At 51.7% G+C, this 12,830-nt stretch overlaps 1 protein-coding gene across 3 annotated transcripts in view; it reads left to right on the top strand.

The window, feature by feature from the left end:
* Positions 1 to 12,830, top strand: part of TBC1D22A (TBC1 domain family member 22A) — a 259,570-nt gene that overhangs the window by 167,651 nt on the left and 79,089 nt on the right. The gene's annotated exons all lie outside the window — the stretch shown is intronic.

The raw sequence follows: 12,830 nt of genomic DNA, 5'->3' as shown, positions 1-12,830 counted from the left end.
TACTGTTGGGCTGCACCCCGCAGGCCTACAAGGCCCTGTGTGTGCCCAGCTTCAAGACCAAAGAAAAGCCCAGAGTCAGTGACAGACACAGCAATGGTTTAATGGATGGGGGACCTTACATGTCTGAAACAAGGTCCTGGAGTGACCCCCATGGGTGGTGGGCAGGACATGGAGGCGCTTTTTTGTTCCCAGAGGAAAGGGAGTTTGCCACTATGAAGGAATCAGTTTGCCTTTTCGTGCTGTTCATGGAGTTCTTATGGCAAGGACACTGGAGTGGTTTGCCATTTCTTCCTCCAGTGGACCACGCTTTGTCAGATCTGCTGTGACCCATCCATCTTGAGTGGCCCCGCACAGCACAGCTTACAGCTTCATTGAGTTAGGCAAGCCCTTCGCCACAGTAAGGCTGTGATCAGCTGTGGCCACCTGATGCGAAGAGCTGTTGTTCTTCAGTTGCTCAGTTGTGTTCGACTCTTTGTGACCCCCAGACTGCAGCACGCCAGGCTCCACTGTCCTTCACCATCTCCCGGAGCTTGCTCACACTCATGTCCACTGAGTCGGTGAAGCCATCCAACCATCTCCTCCTCTGTCGTCCCCTTCTCCTCCTGCCTTCTTTCTTTCCCAGCCTCAGGGTCTTTTCCAATGAGTCAGCTCTTCCCATCAGGTGGCCAAAGTATGGAGCTTCAGCTTCAGCATCAGTCCTTCCCATGAATATTCAGGACTGATTTCCTTTAGGATGCACTGGTTGGATCTCCTTGCAGTCCAAGGGACTCTCAAGAGTCTTCTCCAACACCACTCATTGGAAAAGACCCTGATGCTGGGAAAGATTGAGGGCAGGAGGAGAAGAGGGCAGCAGAGGATGAAACGGCTGGATGGCATCACCGACTCAGTGGCCATACATTTGAGCAAAGTCTGGGAGACAGTGAAGGACAGGGGAGCCTGGTGTGCTGCAGCCCATGGGGTTGCAAAGAGTTGGACACAATTTAGCCAGTAAACAACAGCAAAGTCAGGTTGGCTCATTAGTTACCCGGGAAACCCGCTGAGGGGCAGGCCCCTCACTGCCCCTTTGATAAGAACAGCCATGAGCTGGAGGCCGGGGCAAGTACATAGGAAGGAAGGTCACTCAGTAGCCCAGGTGTAGGTGAAGCAGGCACTGGTCAGGTAGGGGGTGGACAGAGAGCAAGAGAATGGCCATCTTGAGTGGCCTGACTGTACAGTATCTCTACTTCTATATATGGAGAGAGGGTATGAGAATATTTTTCCCAAGTTTGTGGCTTGTCAGTATATTTTTTAACAATGTCTTCTGCTGAGCAGAGAATTTTAATTTTGATGACTTCTAATTTATTATTTTTTTTTGTGATAATGATTTTCTGCGTCCTAACTAAAAATCCTTTTCCTACCCCTAGCATGCCAGGATATTCTCCTATGTTTTTCTTCTAGAAACTAACATTTTATTTATTTTTTTGGAAACTGTGATTTTAGTTTCTATTTCTTTTTTTTTTTTTTTTTTGGTGGTTTCATCTCCTGATTTATTAACTAGTCATAGGCCCCATCAGTGACAGAGGCTGTCTCACTCTTGTAACAGTAGTTTTAAAAGTACTATTTTAACCCAGCTATAGACATTAACATGCTGCTGCTGCTGCTAAGTCGCATCAGTCGTGTCCGACTCTGTGTGACCCCATAGATGGCACCCAACAGGCTCCTCCATCCCTGGGATTCTCCAGGCAAGAATACTGGAGTGGGTTGCCATTTCCTTCTCCATAGTTTCTATTTCTAGGTCTGTCATCGAGCTTGACTTAATTTTTCTGTGTGGTGTGAGGAAGGCACCATGGCTCATTTTTTAAATAGAGGTTTCCTAGTTAATAACAGCTCCATTGTTAAGAGCAGTTTTGTTTTGTCTCCAGAATACACTGCTTTGGCGCCTTTTCTGAAAATCAAATGACTGTTTAAGTGTCTGTTTTTGGACACTCGATCATGTTTCATTAATCTGTTGATGGAGTGTTAATGCTGGTGCCTACTGCCTTAACCTCTGTAGCTTCTCTTGGAGTTGGGTAGGCTAAGACCTCCTAGTGTGTTCTTTTTTAAAAAAATTGTCTTGAGTATTTTTAGTTCTTTGAATTTTTATGTAAAGTTTGTCATTAGCCATTTCCTACCAAAAAAGCCTTGGAAAAAGCCTTAGGGCCTGGGATTTTTGAATGGGATTATACTTTTGAATCTATGTGTTAGTTTTCCCAGAATTAACAGCATTAGCCATGTTGATTTATTCTAGTCCATAAGCATGGCATATTTTAAAATTTATTTAAATGTTTTTTAACTTACCCCCATAAACATTTTGTACTTTTCAGTGTAGGGGGTTTTCTAATCTTTTCTTAAGTTTATTTCTAGATAGGTTTTTATTTTTGATAGTCCTTTAAATAGTATAGCTTTCTTTGTAAATTTCTTAAATTTTTATTGATGGTTTATACAAATATAATTGAGTTTTGTAAACTGACAGTTTTCCAGTTCCTATTGTATAACACATTACTCCAAAACTTGCTGACTAAAGCCTGTGTTTTGTCTCCCTCGCAGACTCTGTGGGTCAGGGTTTCAGCCAGCGTGTACCTCGAGCTGCTGTCTATGCCCCTTGGTGCCTGGCGCCCCTGTGGGGTGCCATGAAGGCTGGCACAGGTTGTTGCCTGGGGACTGGAATCAGCTGCAGTCTCACTGTTTTACGTGTGCATTGCCCAGGCTTGGGTGACCCCAAGACTGAGACTGGATTTTGCTTTCCTGCCCTTTTAATGTGTGTTTAGTTCATGGACATTCATGGAATGATTTATATGGCTGGAGTTGAGACTGCCCACTTGCGGCCTCCCTGTGTGGCTTAACGTTCTCAAGGCACAGTGGCCTCAGGAAAGTCAAACTTATGATGTGATGGCTCAAGACACCCAGTAAGACTTCCAGAAAGCAAGGCGTAAGTTGCACAAGCCTACCCAGATTCAAAGAGAGGGAAATTAGACTTCATCTCTTGATGTAGGAGTGGCCTGATCACATCATAAAAGAACATTTGGTTTAAGAGAGACTGTGTGGCCACTTTTGGAAAATGTAGTATACCACGCCTTGCTTCTGGTGATGTTGCTAAATTTACCTATTAGTTCCAGGAGCTTTTTGGTGGATGCCTTAGGATTTTTGAAGTGCACAAGGGTGTCACCTGCAGATAAACAGAATTTTACTTCTTTCTATTAATATGCATGGCTTTTATTTTCTCTTCTTGCCATATTGCATTGTCAAGGGCCTCAAGTATGATGTTGAAGTGATGAGAGCAGACATTTTTAGATACATACATATGTAGGATGATTATGCTTTCTTGGTGAGTTTGTGTGTTTATTGTTATGAAATATTCCTCTTTTTCTGGTATTTCTTCTGTCCCGGGTCCAGTTCATCTGATATTAAAATAGGGATCCCATCTCCCTTAGGATTAGTATTCCCTGAATTTATCTTTTTCCATCTCTTTGCTTTTAATTTGTATCATCCTATTTAAAGCGCATTTCTTGTGGATACATTATAGCTGGATTTTGCTTTCCTGCCCTTTTAATGTGTGTTTAGTTCATGGACATTCATGGAATTATTTATATGGCTGGAGTTTAGGCTGCCATTTTGCTATTTATTTTCTATTCACTTCGCCTTATTTCCTCCATTTTTCCTACTTCCTTTTGGATGCATTGCATACTTTTTAAATTAATGGAGTTTGTATTGTAGAACTATATACAGAAATATTGAGCAGAAAGTACAGAGTTTGATATACTCTGTTGTTACCTCCACAGAGACACACACTTGCTCCTGTTATTAACATCTTGCTTTAGTGCATTTCTTATAACTCATGAGCTGCTATTGGTATATTCAGTTCATTTCAGATCAGTAGCTCAGTCGTGTCTGACTCGTTGTGACCCCATGAACCGTAGCACGCCAGGCCTCCCTGTCCATTACCAACTCCTGGAGTTCACTCAAACTCACGTCCATCGAGTCAGTGATGCCATCCAGCCATCTCATCCTCTGTCGTCCCCTTCTCCTCCTGCCCCCAATCCCTCCCAGCATCAGAGTCTTTTCCAATGAGTCAACTCTTTGCATGAGGTGGCCAAAGTACTGGAGTTTCTGCTTTAGCATCATTCCTTCCAATGAACACCCAGGGCTGATCTCCTTCAGGATGGACTGGTTGGATCTCCTTGCAGTCCAAGGGACTCTCAAGAGTCTTCTCCAACACCACAGTTCAAAAGCATCCATTCTTCGGTGCTCAGCTATCTTTATAGTCCAACTCTCACATCCATACATGACCACTGGAAAAACCATAGCCTTGACTAGACGGACCTTTGTAGGCAATGTAATGTCTCTGCTTTTCAATATGCTATCTAGGTTGGTCATAACTTTTCTTCCAAGGAGTAAGCATCTTTTAATTTCATGGCTGCAGTTACCATATGCAGTGATTTTGGAGCCCCCCAAAATAAAGTCTGACACTGTTTCTACAATTTCCCCATCTATTTCCCATGAAGTGATGGGACTAGATGCCATGATCTTTGATTTCTGAATTTTGAGCTTTAAGCCAACTTTTTCACTCTCCTCTTTCACTTTCATCAAGAGGCTTTTTAGTTCCTCTTCACTTTCTGCCATAAGGGTGGTGTCATCTGCCTATCTGAGGTTATTGATATTTCTCCCGGCAATATTGATTCCAGTTTGTGCTTCTTCCAGCCCAGCGTTTCTCATGATGTACTCTGCATAGAAGTTAAATAAGCAGGGTGACAATATACAGCCTTGACGGACTCCTTTCCCTATTTGGAGCCAGTCTGTTGTTCCATGTCCAGTTCTAACTGTTGCTTCCTGACCTGCATACAGGTTTCTCAAGAAGCCGGTCAGGTGTTCTGGTATTCCCATGTCTTTCATGATTTTCCACAGTTTATTGTGATTCACACAGTCAAAGGCTTTGGCATAGTCAATAAAGCAGAAATAGATGTTTTTCTGGAACTCTTTTGCTTTTTCCATGATCCAGTGGATGTTGGCAATTTGATCTCTGGTTCTTCTGCCTTTTCGAAAACCAGCTTGAACATCTGGAAGTTAAAAAATTAGTATATTACAATTAACTAAAGTCCACGTTGATATTGGGGTTCCCTCTCTATACTGTACATTCTATGGGTTTGGCCAAATGTATAAGGACTTATCGGGCTTCCCTACTGGCTCAGTCCATAAAGAATCTGCCTATAATGCAGGACACCACCTGCAATGCAGGAGAGCTGAGTTCAGTCACTGGGTTGGGAAGATCCCCTGGAGAAGGAAATGGCAACCCACTCCAGTGTTCTTGTCTGAAAAGTCCCATGGACCGAGGAGCCTGGTGGCTACAGTCCCTGGGGCCACAAAGAGTCGGACACAAGTTAGTGACTAAACCACCATCACCAGACGTCCACTGTTACGGTGTCGTCCAGAGTAGTTCACTGCTCTAAAAGTCCCTGCCCTCCCCCCGTTCATCCTTTCCTCTCCCTGAAGCCGTGACAGCCAGTGTCTGCTCACCATCTCCACGGTTTTGCCCCTTCCGGAGTGTCATTTCCTTGGGACTGCCCAGCTCCAGGATCCCTTCCCCTCAGGGAGCCTTTCTTGTTATTGGTTTCAGTCTAGCTTTTTGGCAGTCTCTCCTCTCCCCACCCTCCGTTAGAGGATACTCCTTACAGCTCAGGTCTATAACTTATGTGGACTTCCTTCAAATAGTGTTGCACCAGCTACCGTTGCTGGCCGGCCTGTGTCCCCAAACAGGTGTTCAGCTTGTCCCCGTTTTCTGAGCAGTTTACAGGGGGAGCACCAAGCCGCTCTGCCAGGGCTCGGGGGAGCCTTCCACCTTCACCACGTCCCGTGACTGATGGCCCCAGGGAACCTGTGGAACGGGTGGGCAGAAGGGCTCACACTTTGTGTGGACGCTGCCCAGCGTCTTTTAGATACGCCCCCAGTGGCTTGTGAAGGAGGCTTCCCGCCTCCATGTAACAGATGAGGACATAGAAGAGCAAAGAAATTAGGCTCACTGGTGGGAAAAGAGTTGGCCTGATAAATTTTTACAGCGCCCTCCCGCCTGAGAAGGGCTTCCCAGGTAGCTCAGTTAGTAAAGAATCTGCCTGGATTCTTTACCAGTGCAGGAGAGCCAGGTTTGATCCCTGGGTCGGGAAGATCTCCTGGAGAAGGGAATGGCAACCCACTCCAGTATCCTTGCCTGGGAAATCCCATGGACAGGGAGCCTGGTGGGCTACAGTCCATGGGGTCACAAAGAGTCGGGCCTGACTGAGCGACTCAGGCATGTGCTTTCCTTCCCCCCAAGCAGCATGCTGCAGAGCTCTGTCCTCGTCCTTCTCCTCCCGTCTCCCCAGAGACCGTGACGGGGACGTGGAGGGCGTGCGTGTGATTGCGGCCTCTCCACGTGGAGGGACAGCTGGTGCGATGGATGACAGGCTCAGGATTCAGCGTGAGTTTTGCAGCCCGCAGGGCCAGCCAGACATGTGCGATGAACGAGCTAGCGGCAGTGAGCCTGAAGGCCTCTGTTGACATTCACGGGACCAGCCAGTGCAGCTTGCTGAACGGACGCAGCCTGGACGGGCTGGGTTGACTGCGTCTCCGGTAGGGCGCTTTCGTCCTCACTGCCCAGGGTCTTCCGTCAGGTGACTGACGTCTCGCGTCCTCTCTGGCCTCCTCTGTCAGGCTCACCTTGGCAGCCAGGGTCACCTTTTCCAAACGCAGATCTCGTGACTGCGGTGGCCCCTCTTTCTGTGTCGCTCGCTTCATCCTGTGGCTTTGCTGGGCCTCACCCGTGGCTCCCCGCGTGTCGCTCGCTTCATCCTGTGGCTTTGCTGGGCCTCACCCGTGGCTCCCCGCGTGGCCTTCCCGCCTTGGCGTGGTCTTCTCCCGTCAAGGCCGGCTTCCTCGGGGCCCCTCCCACCACACTGGCCTTCGTTCCCTGCCTGGAGTGAGCCCGGCCCCCCCGGCTGCCTGGGCCCCCTGTTCTCTGCATCTCGGCCCAGGCCTCCCGTTCTCAGTGTGTCCTTGGGTCAGGCCCCTGTTCTGTGCTCTGACCTCAGGGCTTCCCTGGTCATGGTGAGCCCCCGTGTGTGTCTGCGTGGCCTGCGTGATGAACGTTTGCTTGACGACCAGACTGTCATCTCTGAACACAAGTCCCATGTTGGTTTTCCTGCCCGACTATGTTGGGGACCCAGGGCCGCCCCCAGGTTCTGGGACTCCAGCACAACAGCCACGATTCCTCCCAGTCACGTGTGTAGAGTGCACGGGCCAAGGAAAAAGGCCAGAGGGACCCAGGTGCGAGCTGCCAGGAGTCCTGTCCCTGTGGTGTCACCGGAGATGCTTAACTCCCGAGCCACGAGTTGGCCCCGTCTCCCAGGACAGGGAGGCCTGGCGTGCTGCGATTCATGGGGTCGGAAAGAGTCGGACACGACTGAGTGACTGATCTGATCTGATCCCAGGAGCTTGTGAGAAACGCCACACCCGGGACGTCCCTGGGGTTCCCTCCAGGGCGGGGGATGCGGGTTGATCCCTGGTTGGGGAAGCAGGACCTCACATGCCCTGGGTGACCAAGCCCGTGTGCTGCACGACCCACCACAGCCAAAATGAAAACACGACGGACAAGAAGCCACGCCTGCGGCCCGACTGGGAGCCGCTGCCCCCGGCACCGCTGCGGGCACAGAGCAGCAGGAAAACAGGCGTGCAGCTGCATGAAGACGGTGCTCCGCGGCGGCTGCGAGCCGTTCTCACTGGCTCAGGAGAGGTGGGGGCACCCGAAATCCTGGTCCCAGGCACCCCCCGGCGAGCGCCGACCTTGCACATGGGCCAGTGTCAGGACGGCAGCCTCAGGCCTACTTCTCTGCGCCCTGCAGGACGCCCTCAGGCGGGTGTGCCGCACCCAGGGAGGAGCGCCCGTCCGCCCTGGGCCGGTCTTGGGTGGATCGATGCCTTCACTGTGCTCACTGGCTCACAGGGGGCCCGAAACGGGGCCTGGTATCGCGAGGTGTTCAGACGCAGGTCCAGGGTGCCTGAGAGGGGCGGGTTTGCTTTCCCCTCGGAAGGGCGCTTTCCCCTCAGAAGGGTGCTTTCCCGCAGAGAGGCTGGCCGGGAAGGGCTGTGGGACACGCTGAGGGCCCGCGTCTCTGGTCCCGCACAGCCCCTTGTCCCAGGGGTGAGGGGTCTCTGTCCTCTGAGTGCTGGGTCCTCCCCCTCAGCCAACACGAGTGAGCCTTCCCGGTCTTCTCCGAGATGCTCCTTCAGAAGGATTTAGTCCGCCTTTCCTCTGAAGAGCGCAGAAGTGCTGTTGGTTACTGCCGAAGTGTGAGGCAAGCCCGGTGTGCGTGCTTTGATTTCTTTTCTTTCCTGCTGATTCGGACTTTACCTTCTGTAAAAACACTTCCCAGAAGGTCATTATATTTCTTCAGACCTTCCTTCCTTCCCTCCCTCTGAGCAATAAGTTTTCTATATTCTTCTATCATTCTTTAAAGACCCAGAATCAAATCTTGGCTTGCAGAGGTGTGCCTGTTTGCTTTTCATGGAGTGTTATCCATATTATTACTGTGAATATTCGTATAAATACAGAGTATTCTCACTTGCTTCCTATTTTGCCTGCAGATACTTCCTGTTTCTCAGCAGATACGTTCTGTGCTGGGCATGTGTGTGGGCGAGGGCGGGGGTGTGGATGGGATGCTGGGGGCGGTGCCCCCCCTTCATCCGGAAGGACCCGCGGTCTCTTCAGAGGCTGGAGGAGCCTGCTGGGCGGCCTCGGGGCCAGGTCCCCCTCCTGGGAGGCTGCTGCGGGCACCTCACGCCCTCTGGCTCCACCTCCGGCCCTGGAATGTCCGTCGTGTGTCCTTTAGAGGCTTCCTGGCTGCCAAGGGGCACGGTCCTCAGCTTGGACCCCTCGGCTGACCCCCTGTGCCCGACCTGCGGCGGGTCTTCTCTGCCCCCATGCCCACCCCCTGCCTAAGCCCAGACACCGAGGCCTCATCTGCCAGTCTTCTCAGGACCTTCCGTGATGCAGGTGTTTTTCTTTTTTTAAGACTCTCAGGTGTCATTCTTTTCTTACTATTTGGATTTTCAAGAGAACTCATCTCCCCTCCCTGGGTTTTGAACAAATTGAGAAATAAAACGAAATAGTGGCAGATGGAGACCAAAGAATAACTTTTATTTCTTCTAAATGAGAAGCTTGAAGTCCTATCTTAGTGTGAGAGCCAAATAAACCAACGGACTGAATGTGGGGGTCATTCAGGCTGACCCTCCGTGTTGGAGCTGGCCCTGGGCCCCCGCAGGGCCCCCTGTGTGCGGCAGAGCCGTGCAGGGGAGCGGCCTTCCTTGGGGAGCGGCCGGTTCCGAGAGCTGGGCGGAGGGCTGGGCCTGCTGGAGGTCTTGACTCTTGGAGTCACGGGTGGTCAGTCGCCTTCTTGGGGCCAGTGTTTCTGGGGACGGAGAATGGGCAGGAAGGCACCTGCTGGACTCCCTCCGCCTGGAAGCCCAGCCTAGGTTTGAAGGCTGCCGCCCCCAGCTCCTGCAGCTGGCTCTCTGCATAACCATTAGGTTCCTGCTGAGCCAGGAACATGGTGCCCCCTTGGAGCCCACCGCCCCTAGGGACAGGCCAGCCCCCAGTGGAACCCCCGCTCCTCCGAGTATTCTCCTGGGTCTGCCGGGAGGGGGCGTCCGAGCCTGGTCCTGTGGCTTTGGGGCTCGTCAGACCTGAACAGTAATGCAGTAGTCTGCAAGGCCTCTGCCTGAGGCTGCAAAACCGCTCGTAGGTTATTTCTCATCCTTAAATACGTCCAGCGTGACTGCTTCCCCCGGCTCATCGGAGATGCTGCCGTGAGGTGAGATGACAGCGTGGAAGCTTCCAGCTACCCAGCGTGTCCCGAATTCAAGTGTAAATCTCTGTCACCCAAGTTCTGGAGAGAAATCAAGTCGTTGAGGGCTAACCCTGCAAGTTCAAGTCCAAAACCAGAATTCCTCTGCCCGTGAATGTTTAGCTACATGACAGCTTGGGCTGCGTGCCGCTGCCTGTCTCTGCCGGAGGGGCGGCTGGGGGTCTCCCTGGGATGCGCGCAGGCCTTTCAGGGCCCAGCACTCCTGTCCACTCAGCGCTGGTCTGTGACAGCCCTCCCTTCCCCAGACTTCAGTGTACCGAGACCTACCAGCTTGTCACCCCGTCTACAAAGCACATGCTTCCAGGCGCATGGGGCAGCTGCCCCGGGAGCACGTCCCGCTGCGCGGAGCCGAGCAGAGCGCACGCGGGACCTCGTGGAGACGTGACAGCCTGGAATCCAGGGCCTGTCACTTGAAATCCACGCGGGAGAAACCGCAGCAGAGTTAGGTCTGAGTCCGCTCGTTTTCCATTTCTGTGGGGAAAAGATTGTGGTTGCCTTGTAGGCATTTTTAGTTTTGTCTCGTAGCGGCCGCAGCTCCTGCTCTAGTCAGGAAGGATGTGTGTGTGTGTGTGCCCATGTTTGTGCATGTGTATGAGTGTGTGTGTGCACATGCTTGTGTGTTCATTGTGTAAGTGTGTGTGCCCATGTGTGTACACATGCTTGTGTGTCAGCACGTGTGTATGAGTGTGTGCATGTGTGTGTGTGCCCATGTTTGTGCGTGTGTACATGTGCGCATGTGTATGAGTGTGTGTGTGTTTTTGTGCCCGTGTGTGTACTCATGCTTGTGTGTGTACGACTGTATGTGTGTTTGTGTCCGTGTGTGTTTACACATGGTTGTGTGTCTGCACGTGTGTATGAGTGTGTGCATGTGTGTGTGCATATGTGTGTACACATACTTGTGTGTGTGTGCATGTGTATGAGTGTGTGTATGTGTGTGTGCCCATGTGTGTACATATGCTTATGTTTGCACATGTGTAGGAGTGTGTGTGTGCCCATGTGTGAGTAGTCATGCTTGTCTGTGTGCATATGTGTGTGTGTGTATGTGCCCATGTGTGTATACATGTTGGTGTGTCTGCACATGTGTAGGAGTGTGTGTGTGTGTGTGTGCGCCCATGAGTACTCATGCTTGTCTGTGTGCGTATGTGTGTGTATGTGTGTGTGTGTGTATATGTTGGTGTGTCTGCACATGTGTAGGAGTGTGTGTGTGCGTGCGCCCATGTGTGAGTACTCATGCTTGTCTGTGTGTGTGTGTGTGCCTGTGTGTGCACATGCTTGTGTGTGCGTGTGTGCATGTGTATGACTGTGTGGCCGTGTGTGTGTACACATGCTTGTGTGTCTGCACGTGTGTATGAGTGTGTGCATGTGTGCATATGTGCATGTGTAGGAGTGTGTGTGTGTGTGTGTGCCCATGTGTGAGTACTCAAGGTTGTGTGCGTGTGTGTGTGTGTGTGTGTGTGGGTGTGTCTGCACATGTGTAGGAGTGTGTGTGTGTGTGTGTGCCCATGTGTGAGTACTCATGCTTGTCTGTGTGTGTGTGTGTGCGTGTGTGTGCACATGTTTGTGTGTACGTGTGTGCATGTGCGTGACTGTGTGGCCGTGTGTGTGCCTGTGTGTGTGTGTGCACGTGCTTGTGTGTGTGCCCGTGTGTGTGTGCACATGCTTGTGTGTGCATGTATGACTGTGTGTGACTGTGTGGCTGTGTGTGTGCCCGTGTGTGTGTGCACATGCTTGTGTGTGCGTGTATGACTGTGTGTGACTGTGTGGCTGTGTGTGTGCCCGTGTGTGTGTGTGCACGTGCTTGTGTGCACACACACATTAAGCCCAGAGAGCGCTGGCAATGCGGGAGCCCTGAGTGCCACGTCTGGCTTCTCAGCCTCAGACATCACCGCTGGCGTGCAGGTCGTCCTCTCCTGTCTCCTGGAGCCGCCCCCCACCACAGATCCCGGGGCAGGTGGTGCAGGGGTGCTGTTCTCACGTCCCCATCGCCTTCCACCCATGTCTCCCTGAGGACAAGCTGTCCCCTCCCAGCGCCAGCCCAGCGCACGCCTGCCTGAACCAACAGGACCCACTCACTCACTCACATTCAAGGACCCGCAGGCGCAGCGCCTTGTGGCTTGAAACCACACGGATTTGTCATTTGACAGTTGTGGAGGTCGTGCACAGTAGTCATGTACGGACGTGAGAGTTGGACCATGAAGAAGGCTGAGCACCGAAGAGCTGATGCTTTTGAATTATGGTGCTGGAGAAGACTCTCGAGAGTGCCTTGGACTAACAGGAGATGAAACCAGTCCATCCTAAAGGAAATCAGTCCTGGGTGTTCACTGGAAGGACTGATGCTGAAGCTGAAGCTCCAATGCTTCGGCCACATAATATGAAGAGCTGACTCATTGGAAAAGACCCTGATGCTGAGAAAGATTGGGGGCAGGAGAAGGGGCAACAGAGGATGAGACGGTTGGATGGCATCACCGACTCAATGGACATGGGTTTGAGCAAACTCTGGGTGATGGTGAAGGATGAAGGAGCCTGGTGTGCTGCAGTCCACGGGGTCACAAAGAGTCAGACGCCATTTAGTGCTTGAACGACAACAGCAAGTCCTGAAGGTCAGAATGCGGACAGGGGTCGGGGCCTGGGGCCAGGGCGGGGCAAGTTGTGTATCAAGGTGTGGGCCAGGCCATATCCTTCCTGGGCCTCCAGGGACGAGCTGCTCCCTGGCCTCTATCCAGCCTGCTTTGCTGGTCTGCTGGTCCCTACATCCGTCCTCCAAGTGGGGACGAGTGTCCTCACTGCTCTGATGCTGACTCTCCTGCCGCCATGTCCGAGGGCCCGGCCACACCGGGCCCACCTGGGTGATCCCGGGTGCTTTCCCTGTTCCAGTTGGTTGATTAGCAACCTTCACCACCCGCACCCCCACCTTGCTGGGAA

This window comes from Bubalus kerabau, chromosome 1, assembly GCF_029407905.1.
Source record: "Bubalus kerabau isolate K-KA32 ecotype Philippines breed swamp buffalo chromosome 1, PCC_UOA_SB_1v2, whole genome shotgun sequence".
Classification (NCBI taxonomy): Eukaryota; Metazoa; Chordata; class Mammalia; order Artiodactyla; family Bovidae; genus Bubalus; species Bubalus kerabau.
This window is presented reverse-complemented; position numbering and strand designations above follow the sequence as displayed.